The sequence below is a fragment of the Pungitius pungitius genome, unplaced genomic scaffold, assembly GCF_949316345.1.
Source record: "Pungitius pungitius unplaced genomic scaffold, fPunPun2.1 scaffold_29, whole genome shotgun sequence".
Taxonomy (NCBI): Eukaryota; Metazoa; Chordata; class Actinopteri; order Perciformes; family Gasterosteidae; genus Pungitius; species Pungitius pungitius.
In genome coordinates, this window is record NW_026909812.1 from 76,798 (window position 1) to 102,107 (window position 25,310).

Consider the following 25,310-nt stretch of genomic DNA (forward strand, 5'->3'; position numbering starts at 1 on the left):
CTTTTTCCTAATCCTTTATAATGCGTCAAAAAATTATGTCACGCCTGCCGTTGGCATCTTTGTGTGGGTTAAATAAGGGTATGCAAAGAAGGCTGTGACATCCTATGGCGAAAATTGGATGGACTAGAGAAGACCCGCCCAGGAGTCCCAGCCAATCGGTGGATGGCCATTGCAGTCCCCGCCACCTCAAATGGCCTGACGATGGTATGGACGTAAGCCACCTTTCATCTTCTTCCTATTGCATCTCTTCTACAATGTGATCAACTTTTTACAATTGTGTAGGTGTACAAGCTACGGCGCTGGGCGGCTTTCAGAGAGAGAAGTGAAAAAGCTTACGGCACCTGGGATTCCCAGGCGGTCTTCCATCCAGGTACTAACCAGGCCCTGCTCTGCTTAGCTTCCGAGATCAGACGAGATCGGGCGGAACCAGAGAGGTATGGCCGTAAGCTGCTTTTCATCTTTTTCCTAATCCTTTAAAACGTGTCAAAGATAATCAGAAGTTTCTTTTTCTAAAATTGAAGCAGTTCTTAGCATTGGCAAGAGAGGTTCCTAAAACCTAAAGGGAACTTTACTTTTCTTCACTGGTAAATCTAACATGTTTGGTTAGCAACTGTATTTCAACGGCTAAATTACAAACAAAAGTATGCCAATTGTTAAATGTTGATCAACACTAATTTAGCAACCATAAAAACGGAATTATGTTTGATAATATTGTCTAAATGCCTTTCATATCCAACGTTAAAACAACAATAAACATGCATCTCTTCAACAATGTGATATACTTTTTGTAATTTGTAGGTGTACAATCTGCGGCGCTCTGCAGCTTTCAGAGAGAAGTGAAAAAGCTTACGGCACCTGGGATTCCCAGGCGGTCTTCCATCCAGGTACTAACCAGGCCCTGCTCTGCTTAGCTTCCGAGATCAGACGAGATCGGGCGGAACCAGAGAGGTATGGCCGTAAGCTGCTTTTTATCTTTTTCCTAATCCTTTATAATGCGTCAAAAAATTATGTCACGCCTGCCGTTGGCATCTTTGTGTGGGTTAAATAAGGGTATGCAAAGAAGGCTGTGACATCCTATGGCGAAAATTGGATGGACTAGAGAAGACCCGCCCAGGAGTCCCAGCCAATCGGTGGATGGCCATTGCAGTCCCCGCCACCTCAAATGGCCTGATGATGGTATGGACGTAAGCCACCTTTCATCTTCTTCCTATTGCATCTCTTCTACAATGTGATCAACTTTTTACAATTGTGTAGGTGTACAAGCTACGGCGCTGGGCGGCTTTCAGAGAGAGAAGTGAAAAAGCTTACGGCACCTGGGATTCCCAGGCGGTCTTCCATCCAGGTACTAACCAGGCCCTGCTCTGCTTAGCTTCCGAGATCAGACGAGATCGGGCGGAACCAGAGAGGTATGGCCGTAAGCTGCTTTTTATCTTTTTCCTAATCCTTTATAATGCGTCAAAAAATTATGTCACGCCTGCCGTTGGCATCTTTGTGTGGGTTAAATAAGGGTATGCAAAGAAGGCTGTGACATCCTATGGCGAAAATTGGATGGACTAGAGAAGACCCGCCCAGGAGTCCCAGCCAATCGGTGGATGGCCATTGCAGTCCCCGCCACCTCAAATGGCCTGACGATGGTATGGACGTAAGCCACCTTTCATCTTCTTCCTATTGCATCTCTTCTACAATGTGATCAACTTTTTACAATTGTGTAGGTGTACAAGCTACGTCGCTGGGCGGCTTTCAGAGAGAGAAGTGAAAAAGCTTACGGCACCTGGGATTCCCAGGCGGTCTTCCATCCAGGTACTAACCAGGCCCTGCTCTGCTTAGCTTCCGAGATCAGACGAGATCGGGCGGAACCAGAGAGGTATGGCCGTAAGCTGCTTTTCAACTTTTTCCTAATCCTTTAAAACGTGTCAAAGATAATCAGAAGTTTCTTTTTCTAAAATTGAAGCAGTTCTTAGCATTGGCAAGAGAGGTTCCTAAAACCTAAAGGGAACTTTACTTTTCTTCACTGGTAAATCTAACATGTTTGGTTAGCACCTGTATTTCAACGGCTAAATTACAAACAAAAGTATGCCAATTGTTAAATGTTGATCAACACTAATTTAGCAATCATGAAACGGAATCATTTTGGATAATATTGTCTAATTTCCTTTCATATGCAACGTTAAAACAACACTAAACATGCATCTCTTCAACAATGTGATATACTTTTTGTAATTTGTAGGTGTACAATCTGCGGCGCTCTGCAGCTTTCAGAGAGAAGTGAAAAAGCTTACGGCACCTGGGATTCCCAGGCGGTCTTCCATCCAGGTACTAACCAGGCCCTGCTCTGCTTAGCTTCCGAGATCAGACGAGATCGGGCGGAACCAGAGAGGTATGGCCGTAAGCTGCTTTTTATCTTTTTCCTAATCCTTTATAATGCGTCAAAAAATTATGTCACGCCTGCCGTTGGCATCTTTGTGTGGGTTAAATAAGGGTATGCAAAGAAGGCTGTGACATCCTATGGCGAAAATTGGATGGACTAGAGAAGACCCGCCCAGGAGTCCCAGCCAATCGGTGGATGGCCATTGCAGTCCCCGCCACCTCAAATGGCCTGACGATGGTATGGACGTAAGCCACCTTTCATCTTCTTCCTATTGCATCTCTTCTACAATGTGATCAACTTTTTACAATTGTGTAGGTGTAAAAGCTACGGCGCTGGGCGGCTTTCAGAGAGAGAAGTGAAAAAGCTTACGGCACCTGGGATTCCCAGGCGGTCTTCCATCCAGGTACTAACCAGGCCCTGCTCTGCTTAGCTTCCGAGATCAGACGAGATCGGGCGGAACCAGAGAGGTATGGCCGTAAGCTGCTTTTCATCTTTTTCCTAATCCTTTAAAACGTGTCAAAGATAATCAGAAGTTTCTTTTTCTAAAATTGAAGCAGTTCTTAGCATTGGCAAGAGAGGTTCCTAAAACCTAAAGGGAACTTTACTTTTCTTCTTTGGTAAATCTAACATGTTTGGTTAGCACCTGTATTTCAACGGCTAAATTACAAACAAAAGTATGCCAATTGTTAAATGTTGATCAACACTAATTTAGCAACCATGAAACGGAATCATGTTTGATAATATTGTCTAAATGCCTTTCATATCCAACGTTAAAACAACAATAAACATGCATCTCTTCAACAATGTGATATACTTTTTGTAATTTGTAGGTGTACAATCTGCGGCGCTCTGCAGCTTTCAGAGAGAAGTGAAAAAGCTTACGGCACCTGGGATTCCCAGGCGGTCTTCCATCCAGGTACTAACCAGGCCCTGCTCTGCTTAGCTTCCGAGATCAGACGAGATCGGGCGGAACCAGAGAGGTATGGCCGTAAGCTGCTTTTTATCTTTTTCCTAATCCTTTATAATGCGTCAAAAAATTATGTCACGCCTGCCGTTGGCATCTTTGTGTGGGTTAAATAAGGGTATGCAAAGAAGGCTGTGACATCCTATGGCGAAAATTGGATGGACTAGAGAAGACCCGCCCAGGAGTCCCAGCCAATCGGTGGATGGCCATTGCAGTCCCCGCCACCTCAAATGGCCTGACGATGGTATGGACGTAAGCCACCTTTCATCTTCTTCCTATTGCATCTCTTCTACAATGTGAAATACTTTTTACAATTGTGAAGGTGTACAATCTGCGGCGGTGGGCGGCTTTCGGAGAGAGAAGTGAAAAAGCTTACGGCACCTGGGATTCCCAGGCGGTCTTCCATCCAGGTACTAACCAGGCCCTGCTCTGCTTAGCTTCCGAGATCAGACGAGATCGGGCGGAACCAGAGAGGTATGGCCGTAAGCTGCTTTTTATCTTTTTCCTAATCCTTTATAATGCGTCAAAGATAATCAGAAGAGTTTCTTTTTCTAAAATTGAAGCAGTTCTTAGGATTGGCAAGAGAGGTTTCTAAAACCTGAAGGTAACTTTACTTTTCTTCACTGGCAATTCTAACATGTTGGGTTAGCACCTGTATTTCAACGGCTAAATTACAAACAAAAGTATGCCAATTGTTAAATGTTGATCAACACTAATTTAGCAACCATGAAACGGAATCATTTTGGATTATATTGTCTAATTGCCTTTCATATCCAACGTTAAAACAACACTAAACATGCATCTCTTCAACAATGTGATATACTTTTTGTAATTTGTAGGTGTACAATCTGCGGCGCTCGGCGGCTTTCGGTGAGAGAAGTGAAAAAGCTTACGGCACCTGGGATTCCCAGGCGGTCTTCCATCCAGGTACTAACCAGCACCCGCTCTGCTTAGCTTCCGAGATCAGACGAGATCGGGCGGAACCAGAGAGGTATGGCTGTAAGCTGCTTTTTATCTTTTTCCTAATCCTTTAAAACGTGTCAAAGATAATCAGAAGTTTCTTTTTCTAAAATTGAAGCAGTTCTTAGCATTGGCAAGAGAGGTTCCTAAAACCTGAAGGTAACTTTACTTTTCTTCACTGGTAAATCTAACATGTTTGGTTAGCACCTGTATTTCAACGGCTAAATTACAAACAATAGTATGCCAATCGTAAAATGTTGATCAACACCAATTTAGCAATCATGAAACGGAATCATTTTGGATAATATTGTCTAATTTCCTTTCATATCCAACGTTAAAACAACACTAAACATGCATCTCTTCAACAATGTGATATACTTTTTGTAATTTGTAGGTGTACAATCTGCGGCGCTCTGCAGCTTTCAGAGAGAAGTGAAAAAGCTTACGGCACCTGGGATTCCCAGGCGGTCTTCCATCCAGGTACTAACCAGGCCCTGCTCTGCTTAGCTTCCGAGATCAGACGAGATCGGGCGGAACCAGAGAGGTATGGCCGTAAGCTGCTTTTTATCTTTTTCCTAATCCTTTATAATGCGTCAAAAAATTATGTCACGCCTGCCGTTGGCATCTTTGTGTGGGTTAAATAAGGGTATGCAAAGAAGGCTGTGACATCCTATGGCGAAAATTGGATGGACTAGAGAAGACCCGCCCAGGAGTCCCAGCCAATCGGTGGATGGCCATTGCAGTCCCCGCCACCTCAAATGGCCTGACGATGGTATGGACGTAAGCCACCTTTCATCTTCTTCCTATTGCATCTCTTCTACAATGTGATCAACTTTTTACAATTGTGTAGGTGTACAAGCTACGGCGCTGGGCGGCTTTCAGAGAGAGAAGTGAAAAAGCTTACGGCACCTGGGATTCCCAGGCGGTCTTCCATCCAGGTACTAACCAGGCCCTGCTCTGCTTAGCTTCCGAGATCAGACGAGATCGGGCGGAACCAGAGAGGTATGGCCGTAAGCTGCTTTTTATCTTTTTCCTAATCCTTTATAATGCGTCAAAAAATTATGTCACGCCTGCCGTTGGCATCTTTGTGTGGGTTAAATAAGGGTATGCAAAGAAGGCTGTGACATCCTATGGCGAAAATTGGATGGACTAGAGAAGACCCGCCCAGGAGTCCCAGCCAATCGGTGGATGGCCATTGCAGTCCCCGCCACCTCAAATGGCCTGACGATGGTATGGACGTAAGCCACCTTTCATCTTCTTCCTATTGCATCTCTTCTACAATGTGATAAACTTTTTACAATTGTGTAGGTGTACAAGCTACGGCGCTGGGCGGCTTTCAGAGAGAGAAGTGAAAAAGCTTACGGCACCTGGGATTCCCAGGCGGTCTTCCATCCAGGTACTAACCAGGCCCTGCTCTGCTTAGCTTCCGAGATCAGACGAGATCGGGCGGAACCAGAGAGGTATGGCCGTAAGCTGCTTTTTATCTTTTTCCTATTCCTTTATAATGCGTCAAAAAATTATGTCACGCCTGCCGTTGGCATCTTTGTGTGGGTTAAATAAGGGTATGCAAAGAAGGCTGTGACATCCTATGGCGAAAATTGGATGGACTAGAGAAGACCCGCCCAGGAGTCCCAGCCAATCGGTGGATGGCCATTGCAGTCCCCGCCACCTCAAATGGCCTGACGATGGTATGGACGTAAGCCACCTTTCATCTTCTTCCTATTGCATCTCTTCTACAATGTGATCAACTTTTTACAATTGTGTAGGTGTACAAGCTACGTCGCTGGGCGGCTTTCAGAGAGAGAAGTGAAAAAGCTTACGGCACCTGGGATTCCCAGGCGGTCTTCCATCCAGGTACTAACCAGGCCCTGCTCTGCTTAGCTTCCGAGATCAGACGAGATCGGAAGGAACCAGAGAGGTATGGCCGTAAGCTGCTTTTCAACTTTTTCCTAATCCTTTAAAACGTGTCAAAGATAATCAGAAGTTTCTTTTTCTAAAATTGAAGCAGTTCTTAGCATTGGCAAGAGAGGTTTCTAAAACCTGAAGGTAACTTTACTTTTCTTCACTGGCAATTCTAACATGTTGGGTTAGCACCTGTATTTCAACGGCTAAATTACAAACAAAAGTATGCCAATTGTTAAATGTTGATCAACACTAATTTAGCAACCATGAAACGGAATCATTTTGGATTATATTGTCTAATTGCCTTTCATATCCAACGTTAAAACAACACTAAACATGCATCTCTTCAACAATGTGATATACTTTTTGTAATTTGTAGGTGTACAATCTGCGGCGCTCGGCGGCTTTCGGTGAGAGAAGTGAAAAAGCTTACGGCACCTGGGATTCCCAGGCGGTCTTCCATCCAGGTACTAACCAGCACCCGCTCTGCTTAGCTTCCGAGATCAGACGAGATCGGGCGGAACCAGAGAGGTATGGCTGTAAGCTGCTTTTTATCTTTTTCCTAATCCTTTAAAACGTGTCAAAGATAATCAGAAGTTTCTTTTTCTAAAATTGAAGCAGTTCTTAGCATTGGCAAGAGAGGTTCCTAAAACCTGAAGGTAACTTTACTTTTCTTCACTGGTAAATCTAACATGTTTGGTTAGCACCTGTATTTCAATGGCTAAATTACAAACAATAGTATGCCAATCGTAAAATGTTGATCAACACCAATTTAGCAATCATGAAACGGAATCATTTTGGATAATATTGTCTAATTTCCTTTCATATCCAACGTTAAAACAACACTAAACATGCATCTCTTCAACAATGTGATATACTTTTTGTAATTTGTAGGTGTACAATCTGCGGCGCTCTGCAGCTTTCAGAGAGAAGTGAAAAAGCTTACGGCACCTGGGATTCCCAGGCGGTCTTCCATCCAGGTACTAACCAGGCCCTGCTCTGCTTAGCTTCCGAGATCAGACGAGATCGGGCGGAACCAGAGAGGTATGGCCGTAAGCTGCTTTTTATCTTTTTCCTAATCCTTTATAATGCGTCAAAAAATTATGTCACGCCTGCCGTTGGCATCTTTGTGTGGGTTAAATAAGGGTATGCAAAGAAGGCTGTGACATCCTATGGCGAAAATTGGATGGACTAGAGAAGACCCGCCCAGGAGTCCCAGCCAATCGGTGGATGGCCATTGCAGTCCCCGCCACCTCAAATGGCCTGACGATGGTATGGACGTAAGCCACCTTTCATCTTCTTCCTATTGCATCTCTTCTACAATGTGATAAACTTTTTACAATTGTGTAGGTGTACAAGCTACGGCGCTGGGCGGCTTTCAGAGAGAGAAGTGAAAAAGCTTACGGCACCTGGGATTCCCAGGCGGTCTTCCATCCAGGTACTAACCAGGCCCTGCTCTGCTTAGCTTCCGAGATCAGACGAGATCGGGCGGAACCAGAGAGGTATGGCCGTAAGCTGCTTTTTATCTTTTTCCTAATCCTTTATAATGCGTCAAAAAATTATGTCACGCCTGCCGTTGGCATCTTTGTGTGGGTTAAATAAGGGTATGCAAAGAAGGCTGTGACATCCTATGGCGAAAATTGGATGGACTAGAGAAGACCCGCCCAGGAGTCCCAGCCAATCGGTGGATGGCCATTGCAGTCCCCGCCACCTCAAATGGCCTGACGATGGTATGGACGTAAGCCACCTTTCATCTTCTTCCTATTGCATCTCTTCTACAATGTGATCAACTTTTTACAATTGTGTAGGTGTACAAGCTACGGCGCTGGGCGGCTTTCAGAGAGAGAAGTGAAAAAGCTTACGGCACCTGGGATTCCCAGGCGGTCTTCCATCCAGGTACTAACCAGGCCCTGCTCTGCTTAGCTTCCGAGATCAGACGAGATCGGGCGGAACCAGAGAGGTATGGCCGTAAGCTGCTTTTTATCTTTTTCCTAATCCTTTATAATGCGTCAAAAAATTATGTCACGCCTGCCGTTGGCATCTTTGTGTGGGTTAAATAAGGGTATGCAAAGAAGGCTGTGACATCCTATGGCGAAAATTGGATGGACTAGAGAAGACCCGCCCAGGAGTCCCAGCCAATCGGTGGATGGCCATTGCAGTCCCCGCCACCTCAAATGGCCTGACGATGGTATGGACGTAAGCCACCTTTCATCTTCTTCCTATTGCATCTCTTCTACAATGTGATAAACTTTTTACAATTGTGTAGGTGTACAAGCTACGGCGCTGGGCGGCTTTCAGAGAGAGAAGTGAAAAAGCTTACGGCACCTGGGATTCCCAGGCGGTCTTCCATCCAGGTACTAACCAGGCCCTGCTCTGCTTAGCTTCCGAGATCAGACGAGATCGGGCGGAACCAGAGAGGTATGGCCGTAAGCTGCTTTTTATCTTTTTCCTAATCCTTTATAATGCGTCAAAAAATTATGTCACGCCTGCCGTTGGCATCTTTGTGTGGGTTAAATAAGGGTATGCAAAGAAGGCTGTGACATCCTATGGCGAAAATTGGATGGACTAGAGAAGACCCGCCCAGGAGTCCCAGCCAATCGGTGGATGGCCATTGCAGTCCCCGCCACCTCAAATGGCCTGACGATGGTATGGACGTAAGCCACCTTTCATCTTCTTCCTATTGCATCTCTTCTACAATGTGATCAACTTTTTACAATTGTGTAGGTGTACAAGCTACGTCGCTGGGCGGCTTTCAGAGAGAGAAGTGAAAAAGCTTACGGCACCTGGGATTCCCAGGCGGTCTTCCATCCAGGTACTAACCAGGCCCTGCTCTGCTTAGCTTCCGAGATCAGACGAGATCGGGCGGAACCAGAGAGGTATGGCCGTAAGCTGCTTTTTATCTTTTTCCTAATCCTTTATAATGCGTCAAAAAATTATGTCACGCCTGCCGTTGGCATCTTTGTGTGGGTTAAATAAGGGTATGCAAAGAAGGCTGTGACATCCTATGGCGAAAATTGGATGGACTAGAGAAGACCCGCCCAGGAGTCCCAGCCAATCGGTGGATGGCCATTGCAGTCCCCGCCACCTCAAATGGCCTGACGATGGTATGGACGTAAGCCACCTTTCATCTTCTTCCTATTGCATCTCTTCTACAATGTGAAATACTTTTTACAATTGTGAAGGTGTACAATCTGCGGCGGTGGGCGGCTTTCGGAGAGAGAAGTGAAAAAGCTTACGGCACCTGGGATTCCCAGGCGGTCTTCCATCCAGGTACTAACCAGGCCCTGCTCTGCTTAGCTTCCGAGATCAGACGAGATCGGGCGGAACCAGAGAGGTATGGCCGTAAGCTGCTTTTTATCTTTTTCCTAATCCTTTATAATGCGTCAAAGATAATCAGAAGAGTTTCTTTTTCTAAAATTGAAGCAGTTCTTAGGATTGGCAAGAGAGGTTTCTAAAACCTGAAGGTAACTTTACTTTTCTTCACTGGCAATTCTAACATGTTGGGTTAGCACCTGTATTTCAACGGCTAAATTACAAACAAAAGTATGCCAATTGTTAAATGTTGATCAACACTAATTTAGCAACCATGAAACGGAATCATTTTGGATTATATTGTCTAATTGCCTTTCATATCCAACGTTAAAACAACACTAAACATGCATCTCTTCAACAATGTGATATACTTTTTGTAATTTGTAGGTGTACAATCTGCGGCGCTCGGCGGCTTTCGGTGAGAGAAGTGAAAAAGCTTACGGCACCTGGGATTCCCAGGCGGTCTTCCATCCAGGTACTAACCAGCACCCGCTCTGCTTAGCTTCCGAGATCAGACGAGATCGGGCGGAACCAGAGAGGTATGGCTGTAAGCTGCTTTTTATCTTTTTCCTAATCCTTTAAAACGTGTCAAAGATAATCAGAAGTTTCTTTTTCTAAAATTGAAGCAGTTCTTAGCATTGGCAAGAGAGGTTCCTAAAACCTGAAGGTAACTTTACTTTTCTTCACTGGTAAATCTAACATGTTTGGTTAGCACCTGTATTTCAACGGCTAAATTACAAACAATAGTATGCCAATCGTAAAATGTTGATCAACACCAATTTAGCAATCATGAAACGGAATCATTTTGGATAATATTGTCTAATTTCCTTTCATATCCAACGTTAAAACAACACTAAACATGCATCTCTTCAACAATGTGATATACTTTTTGTAATTTGTAGGTGTACAATCTGCGGCGCTCTGCAGCTTTCAGAGAGAAGTGAAAAAGCTTACGGCACCTGGGATTCCCAGGCGGTCTTCCATCCAGGTACTAACCAGGCCCTGCTCTGCTTAGCTTCCGAGATCAGACGAGATCGGGCGGAACCAGAGAGGTATGGCCGTAAGCTGCTTTTTATCTTTTTCCTAATCCTTTATAATGCGTCAAAAAATTATGTCACGCCTGCCGTTGGCATCTTTGTGTGGGTTAAATAAGGGTATGCAAAGAAGGCTGTGACATCCTATGGCGAAAATTGGATGGACTAGAGAAGACCCGCCCAGGAGTCCCAGCCAATCGGTGGATGGCCATTGCAGTCCCCGCCACCTCAAATGGCCTGACGATGGTATGGACGTAAGCCACCTTTCATCTTCTTCCTATTGCATCTCTTCTACAATGTGATCAACTTTTTACAATTGTGTAGGTGTACAAGCTACGGCGCTGGGCGGCTTTCAGAGAGAGAAGTGAAAAAGCTTACGGCACCTGGGATTCCCAGGCGGTCTTCCATCCAGGTACTAACCAGGCCCTGCTCTGCTTAGCTTCCGAGATCAGACGAGATCGGGCGGAACCAGAGAGGTATGGCCGTAAGCTGCTTTTTATCTTTTTCCTAATCCTTTATAATGCGTCAAAAAATTATGTCACGCCTGCCGTTGGCATCTTTGTGTGGGTTAAATAAGGGTATGCAAAGAAGGCTGTGACATCCTATGGCGAAAATTGGATGGACTAGAGAAGACCCGCCCAGGAGTCCCAGCCAATCGGTGGATGGCCATTGCAGTCCCCGCCACCTCAAATGGCCTGACGATGGTATGGACGTAAGCCACCTTTCATCTTCTTCCTATTGCATCTCTTCTACAATGTGATCAACTTTTTACAATTGTGTAGGTGTACAAGCTACGTCGCTGGGCGGCTTTCAGAGAGAGAAGTGAAAAAGCTTACGGCACCTGGGATTCCCAGGCGGTCTTCCATCCAGGTACTAACCAGGCCCTGCTCTGCTTAGCTTCCGAGATCAGACGAGATCGGAAGGAACCAGAGAGGTATGGCCGTAAGCTGCTTTTCAACTTTTTCCTAATCCTTTAAAACGTGTCAAAGATAATCAGAAGTTTCTTTTTCTAAAATTGAAGCAGTTCTTAGCATTGGCAAGAGAGGTTTCTAAAACCTGAAGGTAACTTTACTTTTCTTCACTGGCAATTCTAACATGTTGGGTTAGCACCTGTATTTCAACGGCTAAATTACAAACAAAAGTATGCCAATTGTTAAATGTTGATCAACACTAATTTAGCAACCATGAAACGGAATCATTTTGGATTATATTGTCTAATTGCCTTTCATATCCAACGTTAAAACAACACTAAACATGCATCTCTTCAACAATGTGATATACTTTTTGTAATTTGTAGGTGTACAATCTGCGGCGCTCGGCGGCTTTCGGTGAGAGAAGTGAAAAAGCTTACGGCACCTGGGATTCCCAGGCGGTCTTCCATCCAGGTACTAACCAGCACCCGCTCTGCTTAGCTTCCGAGATCAGACGAGATCGGGCGGAACCAGAGAGGTATGGCTGTAAGCTGCTTTTTATCTTTTTCCTAATCCTTTAAAACGTGTCAAAGATAATCAGAAGTTTCTTTTTCTAAAATTGAAGCAGTTCTTAGCATTGGCAAGAGAGGTTCCTAAAACCTGAAGGTAACTTTACTTTTCTTCACTGGTAAATCTAACATGTTTGGTTAGCACCTGTATTTCAATGGCTAAATTACAAACAATAGTATGCCAATCGTAAAATGTTGATCAACACCAATTTAGCAATCATGAAACGGAATCATTTTGGATAATATTGTCTAATTTCCTTTCATATCCAACGTTAAAACAACACTAAACATGCATCTCTTCAACAATGTGATATACTTTTTGTAATTTGTAGGTGTACAATCTGCGGCGCTCTGCAGCTTTCAGAGAGAAGTGAAAAAGCTTACGGCACCTGGGATTCCCAGGCGGTCTTCCATCCAGGTACTAACCAGGCCCTGCTCTGCTTAGCTTCCGAGATCAGACGAGATCGGGCGGAACCAGAGAGGTATGGCCGTAAGCTGCTTTTTATCTTTTTCCTAATCCTTTATAATGCGTCAAAAAATTATGTCACGCCTGCCGTTGGCATCTTTGTGTGGGTTAAATAAGGGTATGCAAAGAAGGCTGTGACATCCTATGGCGAAAATTGGATGGACTAGAGAAGACCCGCCCAGGAGTCCCAGCCAATCGGTGGATGGCCATTGCAGTCCCCGCCACCTCAAATGGCCTGACGATGGTATGGACGTAAGCCACCTTTCATCTTCTTCCTATTGCATCTCTTCTACAATGTGATAAACTTTTTACAATTGTGTAGGTGTACAAGCTACGGCGCTGGGCGGCTTTCAGAGAGAGAAGTGAAAAAGCTTACGGCACCTGGGATTCCCAGGCGGTCTTCCATCCAGGTACTAACCAGGCCCTGCTCTGCTTAGCTTCCGAGATCAGACGAGATCGGGCGGAACCAGAGAGGTATGGCCGTAAGCTGCTTTTTATCTTTTTCCTAATCCTTTATAATGCGTCAAAAAATTATGTCACGCCTGCCGTTGGCATCTTTGTGTGGGTTAAATAAGGGTATGCAAAGAAGGCTGTGACATCCTATGGCGAAAATTGGATGGACTAGAGAAGACCCGCCCAGGAGTCCCAGCCAATCGGTGGATGGCCATTGCAGTCCCCGCCACCTCAAATGGCCTGACGATGGTATGGACGTAAGCCACCTTTCATCTTCTTCCTATTGCATCTCTTCTACAATGTGATCAACTTTTTACAATTGTGTAGGTGTACAAGCTACGTCGCTGGGCGGCTTTCAGAGAGAGAAGTGAAAAAGCTTACGGCACCTGGGATTCCCAGGCGGTCTTCCATCCAGGTACTAACCAGGCCCTGCTCTGCTTAGCTTCCGAGATCAGACGAGATCGGGCGGAACCAGAGAGGTATGGCCGTAAGCTGCTTTTTATCTTTTTCCTAATCCTTTATAATGCGTCAAAAAATTATGTCACGCCTGCCGTTGGCATCTTTGTGTGGGTTAAATAAGGGTATGCAAAGAAGGCTGTGACATCCTATGGCGAAAATTGGATGGACTAGAGAAGACCCGCCCAGGAGTCCCAGCCAATCGGTGGATGGCCATTGCAGTCCCCGCCACCTCAAATGGCCTGACGATGGTATGGACGTAAGCCACCTTTCATCTTCTTCCTATTGCATCTCTTCTACAATGTGAAATACTTTTTACAATTGTGAAGGTGTACAATCTGCGGCGGTGGGCGGCTTTCGGAGAGAGAAGTGAAAAAGCTTACGGCACCTGGGATTCCCAGGCGGTCTTCCATCCAGGTACTAACCAGGCCCTGCTCTGCTTAGCTTCCGAGATCAGACGAGATCGGGCGGAACCAGAGAGGTATGGCCGTAAGCTGCTTTTTATCTTTTTCCTAATCCTTTATAATGCGTCAAAGATAATCAGAAGAGTTTCTTTTTCTAAAATTGAAGCAGTTCTTAGGATTGGCAAGAGAGGTTTCTAAAACCTGAAGGTAACTTTACTTTTCTTCACTGGCAATTCTAACATGTTGGGTTAGCACCTGTATTTCAACGGCTAAATTACAAACAAAAGTATGCCAATTGTTAAATGTTGATCAACACTAATTTAGCAACCATGAAACGGAATCATTTTGGATTATATTGTCTAATTGCCTTTCATATCCAACGTTAAAACAACACTAAACATGCATCTCTTCAACAATGTGATATACTTTTTGTAATTTGTAGGTGTACAATCTGCGGCGCTCGGCGGCTTTCGGTGAGAGAAGTGAAAAAGCTTACGGCACCTGGGATTCCCAGGCGGTCTTCCATCCAGGTACTAACCAGCACCCGCTCTGCTTAGCTTCCGAGATCAGACGAGATCGGGCGGAACCAGAGAGGTATGGCTGTAAGCTGCTTTTTATCTTTTTCCTAATCCTTTAAAACGTGTCAAAGATAATCAGAAGTTTCTTTTTCTAAAATTGAAGCAGTTCTTAGCATTGGCAAGAGAGGTTCCTAAAACCTGAAGGTAACTTTACTTTTCTTCACTGGTAAATCTAACATGTTTGGTTAGCACCTGTATTTCAACGGCTAAATTACAAACAATAGTATGCCAATCGTAAAATGTTGATCAACACCAATTTAGCAATCATGAAACGGAATCATTTTGGATAATATTGTCTAATTTCCTTTCATATCCAACGTTAAAACAACACTAAACATGCATCTCTTCAACAATGTGATATACTTTTTGTAATTTGTAGGTGTACAATCTGCGGCGCTCTGCAGCTTTCAGAGAGAAGTGAAAAAGCTTACGGCACCTGGGATTCCCAGGCGGTCTTCCATCCAGGTACTAACCAGGCCCTGCTCTGCTTAGCTTCCGAGATCAGACGAGATCGGGCGGAACCAGAGAGGTATGGCCGTAAGCTGCTTTTTATCTTTTTCCTAATCCTTTATAATGCGTCAAAAAATTATGTCACGCCTGCCGTTGGCATCTTTGTGTGGGTTAAATAAGGGTATGCAAAGAAGGCTGTGACATCCTATGGCGAAAATTGGATGGACTAGAGAAGACCCGCCCAGGAGTCCCAGCCAATCGGTGGATGGCCATTGCAGTCCCCGCCACCTCAAATGGCCTGATGATGGTATGGACGTAAGCCACCTTTCATCTTCTTCCTATTGCATCTCTTCTACAATGTGATAAACTTTTTACAATTGTGTAGGTGTACAAGCTACGGCGCTGGGCGGCTTTCAGAGAGAGAAGTGAAAAAGCTTACGGCACCTGGGATTCCCAGGCGGTCTTCCATCCAGGTACTAACCAGGCCCTGCTCTGCTTAGCTTCCGAGATCAGACGAGATCGGGCGGAACCAGAGAGGTATGGCCGTAAGCTGCTTTTTATCTTTTTCCTAATCCTTTATAATGCGTCAAAAAATTATGTCACGCCTGCCGTTGGCATCTTTGTGTGGGTTAAATAAGGGTATGCAAAGAAGGCTGTGACATCCTATGGCGAAAATTGGATGGACTAGAGAAGACCCGCCCAGGAGTCCCAGCCAATCGGTGGATGGCCATTGCAGTCCCCGCCACCTCAAATGGCCTGACGATGGTATGGACGTAAGCCACCTTTCATCTTCTTCCTATTGCATCTCTTCTACAATGTGATCAACTTTTTACAATTGTGTAGGTGTACAAGCTACGTCGCTGGGCGGCTTTCAGAGAGAGAAGTGAAAAAGCTTACGGCACCTGGGATTCCCAGGCGGTCTTCCATCCAGGTACTAACCAGGCCCTGCTCTGCTTAGCTTCCGAGATCAGACGAGATCGGGCGGAACCAGAGAGGTATGGCCGTAAGCTGCTTTTTATCTTTTTCCTAATCCTTTATAATGCGTCAAAAAATTATGTCACGCCTGCCGTTGGCATCTTTGTGTGGGTTAAATAAGGGTATGCAAAGAAGGCTGTGACATCCTATGGCGAAAATTGGATGGACTAGAGAAGACCCGCCCAGGAGTCCCAGCCAATCGGTGGATGGCCATTGCAGTCCCCGCCACCTCAAATGGCCTGACGATGGTATGGACGTAAGCCACCTTTCATCTTCTTCCTATTGCATCTCTTCTACAATGTGAAATACTTTTTACAATTGTGAAGGTGTACAATCTGCGGCGGTGGGCGGCTTTCGGAGAGAGAAGTGAAAAAGCTTACGGCACCTGGGATTCCCAGGCGGTCTTCCATCCAGGTACTAACCAGGCCCTGCTCTGCTTAGCTTCCGAGATCAGACGAGATCGGGCGGAACCAGAGAGGTATGGCCGTAAGCTGCTTTTTATCTTTTTCCTAATCCTTTATAATGCGTCAAAGATAATCAGAAGAGTTTCTTTTTCTAAAATTGAAGCAGTTCTTAGGATTGGCAAGAGAGGTTTCTAAAACCTGAAGGTAACTTTACTTTTCTTCACTGGCAATTCTAACATGTTGGGTTAGCACCTGTATTTCAACGGCTAAATTACAAACAAAAGTATGCCAATTGTTAAATGTTGATCAACACTAATTTAGCAACCATGAAACGGAATCATTTTGGATTATATTGTCTAATTGCCTTTCATATCCAACGTTAAAACAACACTAAACATGCATCTCTTCAACAATGTGATATACTTTTTGTAATTTGTAGGTGTACAATCTGCGGCGCTCGGCGGCTTTCGGTGAGAGAAGTGAAAAAGCTTACGGCACCTGGGATTCCCAGGCGGTCTTCCATCCAGGTACTAACCAGCACCCGCTCTGCTTAGCTTCCGAGATCAGACGAGATCGGGCGGAACCAGAGAGGTATGGCTGTAAGCTGCTTTTTATCTTTTTCCTAATCCTTTAAAACGTGTCAAAGATAATCAGAAGTTTCTTTTTCTAAAATTGAAGCAGTTCTTAGCATTGGCAAGAGAGGTTCCTAAAACCTGAAGGTAACTTTACTTTTCTTCACTGGTAAATCTAACATGTTTGGTTAGCACCTGTATTTCAACGGCTAAATTACAAACAATAGTATGCCAATCGTAAAATGTTGATCAACACCAATTTAGCAATCATGAAACGGAATCATTTTGGATAATATTGTCTAATTTCCTTTCATATCCAACGTTAAAACAACACTAAACATGCATCTCTTCAACAATGTGATATACTTTTTGTAATTTGTAGGTGTACAATCTGCGGCGCTCTGCAGCTTTCAGAGAGAAGTGAAAAAGCTTACGGCACCTGGGATTCCCAGGCGGTCTTCCATCCAGGTACTAACCAGGCCCTGCTCTGCTTAGCTTCCAAGATCAGACGAGATCGGGCGGAACCAGAGAGGTATGGCCGTAAGCTGCTTTTTATCTTTTTCCTAATCCTTTTTAATGCGTCAAAAAATTATGTCACGCCTGCCGTTGGCATCTTTGTGTGGGTTAAATAAGGGTATGCAAAGAAGGCTGTGACATCCTATGGCGAAAATTGGATGGACTAGAGAAGACCCGCCCAGGAGTCCCAGCCAATCGGTGGATGGCCATTGCAGTCCCCGCCACCTCAAATGGCCTGATGATGGTATGGACGTAAGCCACCTTTCATCTTCTTCCTATTGCATCTCTTCTACAATGTGATAAACTTTTTACAATTGTGTAGGTGTACAAGCTACGGCGCTGGGCGGCTTTCAGAGAGAGAAGTGAAAAAGCTTACGGCACCTGGGATTCCCAGGCGGTCTTCCATCCAGGTACTAACCAGGCCCTGCTCTGCTTAGCTTCCGAGATCAGACGAGATCGGGCGGAACCAGAGAGGTATGGCCGTAAGCTGCTTTTTATCTTTTTCCTAATCCTTTATAATGCGTCAAAAAATTATGTCACGCCTGCCGTTGGCATCTTTGTGTGGGTTAAATAAGGGTATGCAAAGAAGGCTGTGACATCCTATGGCGAAAATTGGATGGACTAGAGAAGACCCGCCCAGGAGTCCCAGCCAATCGGTGGATGGCCATTGCAGTCCCCGCCACCTCAAATGGCCTGACGATGGTATGGACGTAAGCCACCTTTCATCTTCTTCCTATTGCATCTCTTCTACAATGTGATCAACTTTTTACAATTGTGTAGGTGTACAAGCTACGTCGCTGGGCGGCTTTCAGAGAGAGAAGTGAAAAAGCTTACGGCACCTGGGATTCCCAGGCGGTCTTCCATCCAGGTACTAACCAGGCCCTGCTCTGCTTAGCTTCCGAGATCAGACGAGATCGGGCGGAACCAGAGAGGTATGGCCGTAAGCTGCTTTTCAACTTTTTCCTAATCCTTTAAAACGTGTCAAAGATAATCAGAAGTTTCTTTTTCTAAAATTGAAGCAGTTCTTAGCATTGGCAAGAGAGGTTCCTAAAACCTAAAGGGAACTTTACTTTTCTTCACTGGTAAATCTAACATGTTTGGTTAGCACCTGTATTTCAACGGCTAAATTACAAACAAAAGTATGCCAATTGTTAAATGTTGATCAACACTAATTTAGCAATCATGAAACGGAATCATTTTGGATAATATTGTCTAATTTCCTTTCATATGCAACGTTAAAACAACACTAAACATGCATCTCTTCAACAATGTGATATACTTTTTGTAATTTGTAGGTGTACAATCTGCGGCGCTCTGCAGCTTTCAGAGAGAAGTGAAAAAGCTTACGGCACCTGGGATTCCCAGGCGGTCTTCCATCCAGGTACTAACCAGGCCCTGCTCTGCTTAGCTTCCGAGATCAGACGAGATCGGGCGGAACCAGAGAGGTATGGCCGTAAGCTGCTTTTTATCTTTTTCCTAATCCTTTATAATGCGTCAAAAAATTATGTCACGCCTGCCGTTGGCATCTTTGTGTGGGTTAAATAAGGGTATGCAAAGAAGGCTGTGACATCCTATGGCGAAAATTGGATGGACTAGAGAAGACCCGCCCAGGAGTCCCAGCCAATCGGTGGATGGCCATTGCAGTCCCCGCCACCTCAAATGGCCTGACGATGGTATGGACGTAAGCCACCTTTCATCTTCTTCCTATTGCATCTCTTCTACAATGTGATCAACTTTTTACAATTGTGTAGGTGTACAAGCTACGGCGCTGGGCGGCTTTCAGAGAGAGAAGTGAAAAAGCTTACGGCACCTGGGATTCCCAGGCGGTCTTCCATCCAGGTACTAACCAGGCCCTGCTCTGCTTAGCTTCCGAGATCAGACGAGATCGGGCGGAACCAGAGAGGTATGGCCGTAAGCTGCTTTTCATCTTTTTCCTAATCCTTTAAAACGTGTCAAAGATAATCAGAAGTTTCTTTTTCTAAAATTGAAGCAGTTCTTAGCATTGGCAAGAGAGGTTCCTAAAACCTAAAGGGAACTTTACTTTTCTTCTTTGGTAAATCTAACATGTTTGGTTAGCACCTGTATTTCAACGGCTAAATTACAAACAAAAGTATGCCAATTGTTAAATGTTGATCAACACTAATTTAGCAACCATGAAACGGAATCATGTTTGATAATATTGTCTAAATGCCTTTCATATGCAACGTTAAAACAACACTAAACATGCATCTCTTCAACAATGTGATATACTTTTTGTAATTTGTAGGTGTACAATCTGCGGCGCTCGGCGGCTTTCGGTGAGAGAAGTGAAAAAGCTTACGGCACCTGGGATTCCCAGGCGGTCTTCCATCCAGGTACTAACCAGGCCCAGCTCTGCTTAGCTTCCGAGATCAGACGAGATCGGGCGGAACCAGAGAGGTATGGCCGTAAGCTGCTTTTTATCTTTTTCCTAATCCTTTATAATGCGTCAAAAAATTATGTCACGCCTGCCGTTGGCATCTTTGTGTGGGTTAAATAAGGGTATGCAAAGAAGGCTGTGACATCCTATGGCGAAAATTGGATGGACTAGAGAAGACCCGCCCAGGAGTCCCAGCCAATCGGTGGATGGCCATTGCAGTCCCCGCCACCTCAAATGGCCTGACGATGGTATGGACGTAAGCCACCTTTCATCTTCTTCCTATTGCATCTCTTCTACAATGTGAAATACTTTTTACAATTGTGAAGGTGTACAATCTGCGGCGGTGGGCGGCTTTCGGAGAGAGAAGTGAAAAAGCTTACGGCACCTGGGATTCCCAGGCGGTCTTCCATCCAGGTACTAACCAGGCCCTGCTCTGCTTAGCTTCCGAGATCAGACGAGATCGGGCGGAACCAGAGAGGTATGGCCGTAAGCTGCTTTTTATCTTTTTCCTAATCCTTTAAAACGTGTCAAAGATAATCAGAAGTTTCTTTTTCTAAAATTGAAGCAGTTCTTAGCATTGGCAAGAGAGGTTCCTAAAACCTGAAGGTAACTTTACTTTTCTTCACTGGTAAATCTAACATGTTTGGTTAGCACCTGTATTTCAACGGCTAAATTACAAACAATAGTATGCCAATCGTAAAATGTTGATCAACACCAATTTAGCAATCATGAAACGGAATCATTTTGGATAATATTGTCTAATTTCCTTTCATATCCAACGTTAAAACAACACTAAACATGCATCTCTTCAACAATGTGATATACTTTTTGTAATTTGTAGGTGTACAATCTGCGGCGCTCTGCAGCTTTCAGAGAGAAGTGAAAAAGCTTACGGCACCTGGGATTCCCAGGCGGTCTTCCATCCAGGTACTAACCAGGCCCTGCTCTGCTTAGCTTCCGAGATCAGACGAGATCGGGCGGAACCAGAGAGGTATGGCCGTAAGCTGCTTTTTATCTTTTTCCTAATCCTTTATAATGCGTCAAAAAATTATGTCACGCCTGCCGTTGGCATCTTTGTGTGGGTTAAATAAGGGTATGCAAAGAAGGCTGTGACATCCTATGGCGAAAATTGGATGGACTAGAGAAGACCCGCCCAGGAGTCCCAGCCAATCGGTGGATGGCCATTGCAGTCCCCGCCACCTCAAATGGCCTGATGATGGTATGGACGTAAGCCACCTTTCATCTTCTTCCTATTGCATCTCTTCTACAATGTGATAAACTTTTTACAATTGTGTAGGTGTACAAGCTACGGCGCTGGGCGGCTTTCAGAGAGAGAAGTGAAAAAGCTTACGGCACCTGGGATTCCCAGGCGGTCTTCCATCCAGGTACTAACCAGGCCCTGCTCTGCTTAGCTTCCGAGATCAGACGAGATCGGGCGGAACCAGAGAGGTATGGCCGTAAGCTGCTTTTTATCTTTTTCCTAATCCTTTATAATGCGTCAAAAAATTATGTCACGCCTGCCGTTGGCATCTTTGTGTGGGTTAAATAAGGGTATGCAAAGAAGGCTGTGACATCCTATGGCGAAAATTGGATGGACTAGAGAAGACCCGCCCAGGAGTCCCAGCCAATCGGTGGATGGCCATTGCAGTCCCCGCCACCTCAAATGGCCTGACGATGGTATGGACGTAAGCCACCTTTCATCTTCTTCCTATTGCATCTCTTCTACAATGTGATCAACTTTTTACAATTGTGTAGGTGTACAAGCTACGTCGCTGGGCGGCTTTCAGAGAGAGAAGTGAAAAAGCTTACGGCACCTGGGATTCCCAGGCGGTCTTCCATCCAGGTACTAACCAGGCCCTGCTCTGCTTAGCTTCCGAGATCAGACGAGATCGGGCGGAACCAGAGAGGTATGGCCGTAAGCTGCTTTTCAACTTTTTCCTAATCCTTTAAAACGTGTCAAAGATAATCAGAAGTTTCTTTTTCTAAAATTGAAGCAGTTCTTAGCATTGGCAAGAGAGGTTCCTAAAACCTAAAGGGAACTTTACTTTTCTTCACTGGTAAATCTAACATGTTTGGTTAGCACCTGTATTTCAACGGCTAAATTACAAACAAAAGTATGCCAATTGTTAAATGTTGATCAACACTAATTTAGCAATCATGAAACGGAATCATTTTGGATAATATTGTCTAATTTCCTTTCATATGCAACGTTAAAACAACACTAAACATGCATCTCTTCAACAATGTGATATACTTTTTGTAATTTGTAGGTGTACAATCTGCGGCGCTCTGCAGCTTTCAGAGAGAAGTGAAAAAGCTTACGGCACCTGGGATTCCCAGGCGGTCTTCCATCCAGGTACTAACCAGGCCCTGCTCTGCTTAGCTTCCGAGATCAGACGAGATCGGGCGGAACCAGAGAGGTATGGCCGTAAGCTGCTTTTTATCTTTTTCCTAATCCTTTATAATGCGTCAAAAAATTATGTCACGCCTGCCGTTGGCATCTTTGTGTGGGTTAAATAAGGGTATGCAAAGAAGGCTGTGACATCCTATGGCGAAAATTGGATGGACTAGAGAAGACCCGCCCAGGAGTCCCAGCCAATCGGTGGATGGCCATTGCAGTCCCCGCCACCTCAAATGGCCTGACGATGGTATGGACGTAAGCCACCTTTCATCTTCTTCCTATTGCATCTCTTCTACAATGTGAAATACTTTTTACAATTGTGAAGGTGTACAATCTGCGGCGGTGGGCGGCTTTCGGAGAGAGAAGTGAAAAAGCTTACGGCACCTGGGATTCCCAGGCGGTCTTCCATCCAGGTACTAACCAGGCCCTGCTCTGCTTAGCTTCCGAGATCAGACGAGATCGGGCGGAACCAGAGAGGTATGGCCGTAAGCTGCTTTTTATCTTTTTCCTAATCCTTTATAATGCGTCAAAGATAATCAGAAGAGTTTCTTTTTCTAAAATTGAAGCAGTTCTTAGGATTGGCAAGAGAGGTTTCTAAAACCTGAAGGTAACTTTACTTTTCTTCACTGGCAATTCTAACATGTTGGGTTAGCACCTGTATTTCAACGGCTAAATTACAAACAAAAGTATGCCAATTGTTAAATGTTGATCAACACTAATTTAGCAACCATGAAACGGAATCATTTTGGATAATATTGTCTAATTCCCTTTCATATCCAACGTTAAAACAACACTAAACATGCATCTCTTCAACAATGTGATATACTTTTTGTAATTTGTAGGTGTACAATCTGCGGCGCTCTGCAGCTTTCAGAGAGAAGTGAAAAAGCTTACGGCACCTGGGATTCCCAGGCGGTCTTCCATCCAGGTACTAACCAGGCCCTGCTCTGCTTAGCTTCCGAGATCAGACGAGATCGGGCGGAACCAGAGAGGTATGGCCGTAAGCTGCTTTTTATCTTTTTCCTAATCCTTTATAATGCGTCAAAAAATTATGTCACGCCTGCCGTTGGCATCTTTGTGTGGGTTAAATAAGGGTATGCAAAGAAGGCTGTGACATCCTATGGCGAAAATTGGATGGACTAGAGAAGACCCGCCCAGGAGTCCCAGCCAATCGGTGGATGGCCATTGCAGTCCCCGCCACCTCAAATGGCCTGACGATGGTATGGACGTAAGCCACCTTTCATCTTCTTCCTATTGCATCTCTTCTACAATGTGATCAACTTTTTACAATTGTGTAGGTGTACAAGCTACGGCGCTGGGCGGCTTTCAGAGAGAGAAGTGAAAAAGCTTACGGCACCTGGGATTCCCAGGCGGTCTTCCATCCAGGTACTAACCAGGCCCTGCTCTGCTTAGCTTCCGAGATCAGACGAGATCGGGCGGAACCAGAGAAGTATGGCCGTAAGCTGCTTTTTATCTTTTTCCTAATCCTTTAAAACGTGTCAAAGATAATCAGAAGTTTCTTTTTCTAAAATTGAAGCAGTTCTTAGCATTGGCAAGAGAGGTTCCTAAAACCTGAAGGGAACTTTACTTTTCTTCACTGGTAAATCTAACATGTTTGGTTAGCAACTGTATTTCAACGGCTAAATTACAAACAAAAGTATGCCAATTGTTAAATGTTGATCAACACTAATTTAGCAACCATGAAACGGAATCATGTTTGATAATATTGTCTAAATGCCTTTCATATCCAACGTTAAAACAACAATAAACATGCATCTCTTCAACAATGTGATATACTTTTTGTAATTTGTAGGTGTACAATCTGCGGCGCTCTGCAGCTTTCAGAGAGAAGTGAAAAAGCTTAGGGCACCTGGGATTCCCAGGCGGTCTTCCATCCAGGTACTAACCAGGCCCTGCTCTGCTTAGCTTCCGAGATCAGACGAGATCGGGCGGTACCAGAGAGGTATGGCGGTAAGCTGCTTTTCAACTTTTTCCTAATCCTTTAAAACGTGTCAAAGATAATCAGAAGTTTCTTTTTCTAAAATTGAAGCAGTTCTTAGCATTGGCAAGAGAGGTTCCTAAAACCTAAAGGGAACTTTACTTTTCTTCACTGGTAAATCTAACATGTTTGGTTAGCACCTGTATTTCAACGGCTAAATTACAAACAAAAGTATGCCAATTGTTAAATGTTGATCAACACTAATTTAGCAACCATGAAACGGAATCATGTTTGATAATATTGTCTAAATGCCTTTCATATCCAACGTTAAAACAACAATAAACATGCATCTCTTCAACAATGTGATATACTTTTTGTAATTTGTAGGTGTACAATCTGCGGCGCTCTGCAGCTTTCAGAGAGAAGTGAAAAAGCTTACGGCACCTGGGATTCCCAGGCGGTCTTCCATCCAGGTACTAACCAGGCCCTGCTCTGCTTAGCTTCCGAGATCAGACGAGATCGGGCGGAACCAGAGAGGTATGGCCGTAAGCTGCTTTTCATCTTTTTCCTAATCCTTTAAAACGTGTCAAAGATAATCAGAAGTTTCTTTTTCTAAAATTGAAGCAGTTCTTAGCATTGGCAAGAGAGGTTCCTAAAACCTGAAGGGAACTTTACTTTTCTTCACTGGTAAATCTAACATGTTTGGTTAGCACCTGTATTTCAACGGCTAAATTACAAACAATAGTATGCCAATCGTAAAATGTTGATCAACACTAATTTAGCAATCATGAAACGGAATCATTTTGGATAATATTGTCTAATTTCCTTTCATATGCAACGTTAAAACAACACTAAACATGCATCTCTTCAACAATGTGATATACTTTTTGTAATTTGTAGGTGTACAATCTGCGGCGCTCGGCGGCTTTCGGTGAGAGAAGTGAAAAAGCTTACGGCACCTGGGATTCCCAGGCGGTCTTCCATCCAGGTACTAACCAGGCCCCGCTCTGCTTAGCTTCCGAGATCAGACGAGATCGGGCGGAACCAGAGAGGTATGGCCGTAAGCTGCTTTTTATCTTTTTCCTAATCCTTTATAATGCGTCAAAAAATTATGTCACGCCTGCCGTTGGCATCTTTGTGTGGGTTAAATAAGGGTATGCAAAGAAGGCTGTGACATCCTATGGCGAAAATTGGATGGACTAGAGAAGACCCGCCCAGGAGTCCCAGCCAATCGGTGGATGGCCATTGCAGTCCCCGCCACCTCAAATGGCCTGACGA

General features: G+C 44.6%; 46 non-coding genes and 6 pseudogenes across 46 annotated transcripts; all 52 read right to left on the reverse strand.

Annotated features, from left to right (window-relative positions):
- Positions 1-329: 329 nt before the first annotated feature.
- On the reverse strand, positions 330-448 carry LOC134111544 (5S ribosomal RNA). Its single transcript, XR_009944888.1, has one exon. It is a non-coding gene; the product is annotated as a 5S ribosomal RNA (ribosomal RNA).
- A 395-nt stretch (positions 449-843) lies between these two features.
- LOC134111545 (5S ribosomal RNA) lies at positions 844-962 on the reverse strand. The gene has a single exon (XR_009944889.1). It is a non-coding gene; the product is annotated as a 5S ribosomal RNA (ribosomal RNA).
- A 339-nt stretch (positions 963-1,301) lies between these two features.
- Positions 1,302-1,420, reverse strand: LOC134111546 (5S ribosomal RNA). The gene has a single exon (XR_009944890.1). It is a non-coding gene; the product is annotated as a 5S ribosomal RNA (ribosomal RNA).
- A 339-nt stretch (positions 1,421-1,759) lies between these two features.
- Positions 1,760-1,878, reverse strand: LOC134111547 (5S ribosomal RNA). The gene has a single exon (XR_009944891.1). It is a non-coding gene; the product is annotated as a 5S ribosomal RNA (ribosomal RNA).
- Positions 1,879-2,272: 394 nt separating this feature from the next.
- On the reverse strand, positions 2,273-2,391 carry LOC134111548 (5S ribosomal RNA). Its single transcript, XR_009944892.1, has one exon. It is a non-coding gene; the product is annotated as a 5S ribosomal RNA (ribosomal RNA).
- A 339-nt stretch (positions 2,392-2,730) lies between these two features.
- On the reverse strand, positions 2,731-2,849 carry LOC134111549 (5S ribosomal RNA). The gene has a single exon (XR_009944893.1). It is a non-coding gene; the product is annotated as a 5S ribosomal RNA (ribosomal RNA).
- A 394-nt stretch (positions 2,850-3,243) lies between these two features.
- On the reverse strand, positions 3,244-3,362 carry LOC134111550 (5S ribosomal RNA). Its single transcript, XR_009944894.1, has one exon. It is a non-coding gene; the product is annotated as a 5S ribosomal RNA (ribosomal RNA).
- A 339-nt stretch (positions 3,363-3,701) lies between these two features.
- On the reverse strand, positions 3,702-3,820 carry LOC134111551 (5S ribosomal RNA). Its single transcript, XR_009944895.1, has one exon. It is a non-coding gene; the product is annotated as a 5S ribosomal RNA (ribosomal RNA).
- Positions 3,821-4,218: 398 nt separating this feature from the next.
- LOC134111469 (5S ribosomal RNA) lies at positions 4,219-4,337 on the reverse strand (annotated as a pseudogene).
- Positions 4,338-4,731: 394 nt separating this feature from the next.
- On the reverse strand, positions 4,732-4,850 carry LOC134111552 (5S ribosomal RNA). The gene has a single exon (XR_009944896.1). It is a non-coding gene; the product is annotated as a 5S ribosomal RNA (ribosomal RNA).
- A 339-nt stretch (positions 4,851-5,189) lies between these two features.
- On the reverse strand, positions 5,190-5,308 carry LOC134111553 (5S ribosomal RNA). The gene has a single exon (XR_009944897.1). It is a non-coding gene; the product is annotated as a 5S ribosomal RNA (ribosomal RNA).
- A 339-nt stretch (positions 5,309-5,647) lies between these two features.
- Positions 5,648-5,766, reverse strand: LOC134111555 (5S ribosomal RNA). The gene has a single exon (XR_009944899.1). It is a non-coding gene; the product is annotated as a 5S ribosomal RNA (ribosomal RNA).
- A 339-nt stretch (positions 5,767-6,105) lies between these two features.
- LOC134111193 (5S ribosomal RNA) lies at positions 6,106-6,224 on the reverse strand. Its single transcript, XR_009944575.1, has one exon. It is a non-coding gene; the product is annotated as a 5S ribosomal RNA (ribosomal RNA).
- Positions 6,225-6,620: 396 nt separating this feature from the next.
- LOC134111470 (5S ribosomal RNA) lies at positions 6,621-6,739 on the reverse strand (annotated as a pseudogene).
- A 394-nt stretch (positions 6,740-7,133) lies between these two features.
- Positions 7,134-7,252, reverse strand: LOC134111556 (5S ribosomal RNA). Its single transcript, XR_009944900.1, has one exon. It is a non-coding gene; the product is annotated as a 5S ribosomal RNA (ribosomal RNA).
- Positions 7,253-7,591: 339 nt separating this feature from the next.
- LOC134111557 (5S ribosomal RNA) lies at positions 7,592-7,710 on the reverse strand. Its single transcript, XR_009944901.1, has one exon. It is a non-coding gene; the product is annotated as a 5S ribosomal RNA (ribosomal RNA).
- Positions 7,711-8,049: 339 nt separating this feature from the next.
- Positions 8,050-8,168, reverse strand: LOC134111558 (5S ribosomal RNA). Its single transcript, XR_009944902.1, has one exon. It is a non-coding gene; the product is annotated as a 5S ribosomal RNA (ribosomal RNA).
- A 339-nt stretch (positions 8,169-8,507) lies between these two features.
- Positions 8,508-8,626, reverse strand: LOC134111559 (5S ribosomal RNA). The gene has a single exon (XR_009944903.1). It is a non-coding gene; the product is annotated as a 5S ribosomal RNA (ribosomal RNA).
- Positions 8,627-8,965: 339 nt separating this feature from the next.
- Positions 8,966-9,084, reverse strand: LOC134111560 (5S ribosomal RNA). The gene has a single exon (XR_009944904.1). It is a non-coding gene; the product is annotated as a 5S ribosomal RNA (ribosomal RNA).
- A 339-nt stretch (positions 9,085-9,423) lies between these two features.
- LOC134111561 (5S ribosomal RNA) lies at positions 9,424-9,542 on the reverse strand. The gene has a single exon (XR_009944905.1). It is a non-coding gene; the product is annotated as a 5S ribosomal RNA (ribosomal RNA).
- Positions 9,543-9,940: 398 nt separating this feature from the next.
- LOC134111471 (5S ribosomal RNA) lies at positions 9,941-10,059 on the reverse strand (annotated as a pseudogene).
- Positions 10,060-10,453: 394 nt separating this feature from the next.
- LOC134111562 (5S ribosomal RNA) lies at positions 10,454-10,572 on the reverse strand. The gene has a single exon (XR_009944906.1). It is a non-coding gene; the product is annotated as a 5S ribosomal RNA (ribosomal RNA).
- Positions 10,573-10,911: 339 nt separating this feature from the next.
- Positions 10,912-11,030, reverse strand: LOC134111563 (5S ribosomal RNA). The gene has a single exon (XR_009944907.1). It is a non-coding gene; the product is annotated as a 5S ribosomal RNA (ribosomal RNA).
- Positions 11,031-11,369: 339 nt separating this feature from the next.
- Positions 11,370-11,488, reverse strand: LOC134111194 (5S ribosomal RNA). Its single transcript, XR_009944576.1, has one exon. It is a non-coding gene; the product is annotated as a 5S ribosomal RNA (ribosomal RNA).
- Positions 11,489-11,884: 396 nt separating this feature from the next.
- Positions 11,885-12,003, reverse strand: LOC134111472 (5S ribosomal RNA; annotated as a pseudogene).
- Positions 12,004-12,397: 394 nt separating this feature from the next.
- On the reverse strand, positions 12,398-12,516 carry LOC134111564 (5S ribosomal RNA). The gene has a single exon (XR_009944908.1). It is a non-coding gene; the product is annotated as a 5S ribosomal RNA (ribosomal RNA).
- A 339-nt stretch (positions 12,517-12,855) lies between these two features.
- Positions 12,856-12,974, reverse strand: LOC134111566 (5S ribosomal RNA). Its single transcript, XR_009944910.1, has one exon. It is a non-coding gene; the product is annotated as a 5S ribosomal RNA (ribosomal RNA).
- A 339-nt stretch (positions 12,975-13,313) lies between these two features.
- LOC134111567 (5S ribosomal RNA) lies at positions 13,314-13,432 on the reverse strand. Its single transcript, XR_009944911.1, has one exon. It is a non-coding gene; the product is annotated as a 5S ribosomal RNA (ribosomal RNA).
- A 339-nt stretch (positions 13,433-13,771) lies between these two features.
- LOC134111568 (5S ribosomal RNA) lies at positions 13,772-13,890 on the reverse strand. The gene has a single exon (XR_009944912.1). It is a non-coding gene; the product is annotated as a 5S ribosomal RNA (ribosomal RNA).
- A 398-nt stretch (positions 13,891-14,288) lies between these two features.
- Positions 14,289-14,407, reverse strand: LOC134111473 (5S ribosomal RNA; annotated as a pseudogene).
- A 394-nt stretch (positions 14,408-14,801) lies between these two features.
- Positions 14,802-14,920, reverse strand: LOC134111569 (5S ribosomal RNA). The gene has a single exon (XR_009944913.1). It is a non-coding gene; the product is annotated as a 5S ribosomal RNA (ribosomal RNA).
- Positions 14,921-15,259: 339 nt separating this feature from the next.
- LOC134111570 (5S ribosomal RNA) lies at positions 15,260-15,378 on the reverse strand. Its single transcript, XR_009944914.1, has one exon. It is a non-coding gene; the product is annotated as a 5S ribosomal RNA (ribosomal RNA).
- A 339-nt stretch (positions 15,379-15,717) lies between these two features.
- LOC134111571 (5S ribosomal RNA) lies at positions 15,718-15,836 on the reverse strand. Its single transcript, XR_009944915.1, has one exon. It is a non-coding gene; the product is annotated as a 5S ribosomal RNA (ribosomal RNA).
- A 339-nt stretch (positions 15,837-16,175) lies between these two features.
- On the reverse strand, positions 16,176-16,294 carry LOC134111572 (5S ribosomal RNA). Its single transcript, XR_009944916.1, has one exon. It is a non-coding gene; the product is annotated as a 5S ribosomal RNA (ribosomal RNA).
- Positions 16,295-16,692: 398 nt separating this feature from the next.
- LOC134111475 (5S ribosomal RNA) lies at positions 16,693-16,811 on the reverse strand (annotated as a pseudogene).
- Positions 16,812-17,205: 394 nt separating this feature from the next.
- LOC134111191 (5S ribosomal RNA) lies at positions 17,206-17,324 on the reverse strand. The gene has a single exon (XR_009944573.1). It is a non-coding gene; the product is annotated as a 5S ribosomal RNA (ribosomal RNA).
- Positions 17,325-17,663: 339 nt separating this feature from the next.
- LOC134111573 (5S ribosomal RNA) lies at positions 17,664-17,782 on the reverse strand. Its single transcript, XR_009944917.1, has one exon. It is a non-coding gene; the product is annotated as a 5S ribosomal RNA (ribosomal RNA).
- A 339-nt stretch (positions 17,783-18,121) lies between these two features.
- On the reverse strand, positions 18,122-18,240 carry LOC134111574 (5S ribosomal RNA). Its single transcript, XR_009944918.1, has one exon. It is a non-coding gene; the product is annotated as a 5S ribosomal RNA (ribosomal RNA).
- Positions 18,241-18,634: 394 nt separating this feature from the next.
- Positions 18,635-18,753, reverse strand: LOC134111575 (5S ribosomal RNA). The gene has a single exon (XR_009944919.1). It is a non-coding gene; the product is annotated as a 5S ribosomal RNA (ribosomal RNA).
- A 339-nt stretch (positions 18,754-19,092) lies between these two features.
- Positions 19,093-19,211, reverse strand: LOC134111577 (5S ribosomal RNA). Its single transcript, XR_009944921.1, has one exon. It is a non-coding gene; the product is annotated as a 5S ribosomal RNA (ribosomal RNA).
- A 396-nt stretch (positions 19,212-19,607) lies between these two features.
- On the reverse strand, positions 19,608-19,726 carry LOC134111731 (5S ribosomal RNA). Its single transcript, XR_009945075.1, has one exon. It is a non-coding gene; the product is annotated as a 5S ribosomal RNA (ribosomal RNA).
- Positions 19,727-20,065: 339 nt separating this feature from the next.
- LOC134111578 (5S ribosomal RNA) lies at positions 20,066-20,184 on the reverse strand. Its single transcript, XR_009944922.1, has one exon. It is a non-coding gene; the product is annotated as a 5S ribosomal RNA (ribosomal RNA).
- A 394-nt stretch (positions 20,185-20,578) lies between these two features.
- On the reverse strand, positions 20,579-20,697 carry LOC134111579 (5S ribosomal RNA). Its single transcript, XR_009944923.1, has one exon. It is a non-coding gene; the product is annotated as a 5S ribosomal RNA (ribosomal RNA).
- Positions 20,698-21,036: 339 nt separating this feature from the next.
- On the reverse strand, positions 21,037-21,155 carry LOC134111580 (5S ribosomal RNA). Its single transcript, XR_009944924.1, has one exon. It is a non-coding gene; the product is annotated as a 5S ribosomal RNA (ribosomal RNA).
- A 339-nt stretch (positions 21,156-21,494) lies between these two features.
- On the reverse strand, positions 21,495-21,613 carry LOC134111581 (5S ribosomal RNA). Its single transcript, XR_009944925.1, has one exon. It is a non-coding gene; the product is annotated as a 5S ribosomal RNA (ribosomal RNA).
- Positions 21,614-22,007: 394 nt separating this feature from the next.
- LOC134111582 (5S ribosomal RNA) lies at positions 22,008-22,126 on the reverse strand. Its single transcript, XR_009944926.1, has one exon. It is a non-coding gene; the product is annotated as a 5S ribosomal RNA (ribosomal RNA).
- Positions 22,127-22,465: 339 nt separating this feature from the next.
- On the reverse strand, positions 22,466-22,584 carry LOC134111583 (5S ribosomal RNA). The gene has a single exon (XR_009944927.1). It is a non-coding gene; the product is annotated as a 5S ribosomal RNA (ribosomal RNA).
- A 396-nt stretch (positions 22,585-22,980) lies between these two features.
- LOC134111584 (5S ribosomal RNA) lies at positions 22,981-23,099 on the reverse strand. Its single transcript, XR_009944928.1, has one exon. It is a non-coding gene; the product is annotated as a 5S ribosomal RNA (ribosomal RNA).
- A 339-nt stretch (positions 23,100-23,438) lies between these two features.
- Positions 23,439-23,557, reverse strand: LOC134111172 (5S ribosomal RNA). The gene has a single exon (XR_009944555.1). It is a non-coding gene; the product is annotated as a 5S ribosomal RNA (ribosomal RNA).
- A 394-nt stretch (positions 23,558-23,951) lies between these two features.
- LOC134111440 (5S ribosomal RNA) lies at positions 23,952-24,070 on the reverse strand. The gene has a single exon (XR_009944823.1). It is a non-coding gene; the product is annotated as a 5S ribosomal RNA (ribosomal RNA).
- Positions 24,071-24,464: 394 nt separating this feature from the next.
- On the reverse strand, positions 24,465-24,583 carry LOC134111585 (5S ribosomal RNA). The gene has a single exon (XR_009944929.1). It is a non-coding gene; the product is annotated as a 5S ribosomal RNA (ribosomal RNA).
- Positions 24,584-24,979: 396 nt separating this feature from the next.
- LOC134111056 (5S ribosomal RNA) lies at positions 24,980-25,098 on the reverse strand. The gene has a single exon (XR_009944439.1). It is a non-coding gene; the product is annotated as a 5S ribosomal RNA (ribosomal RNA).
- Between the last annotated feature and the right edge of the window lie 212 nt (positions 25,099-25,310).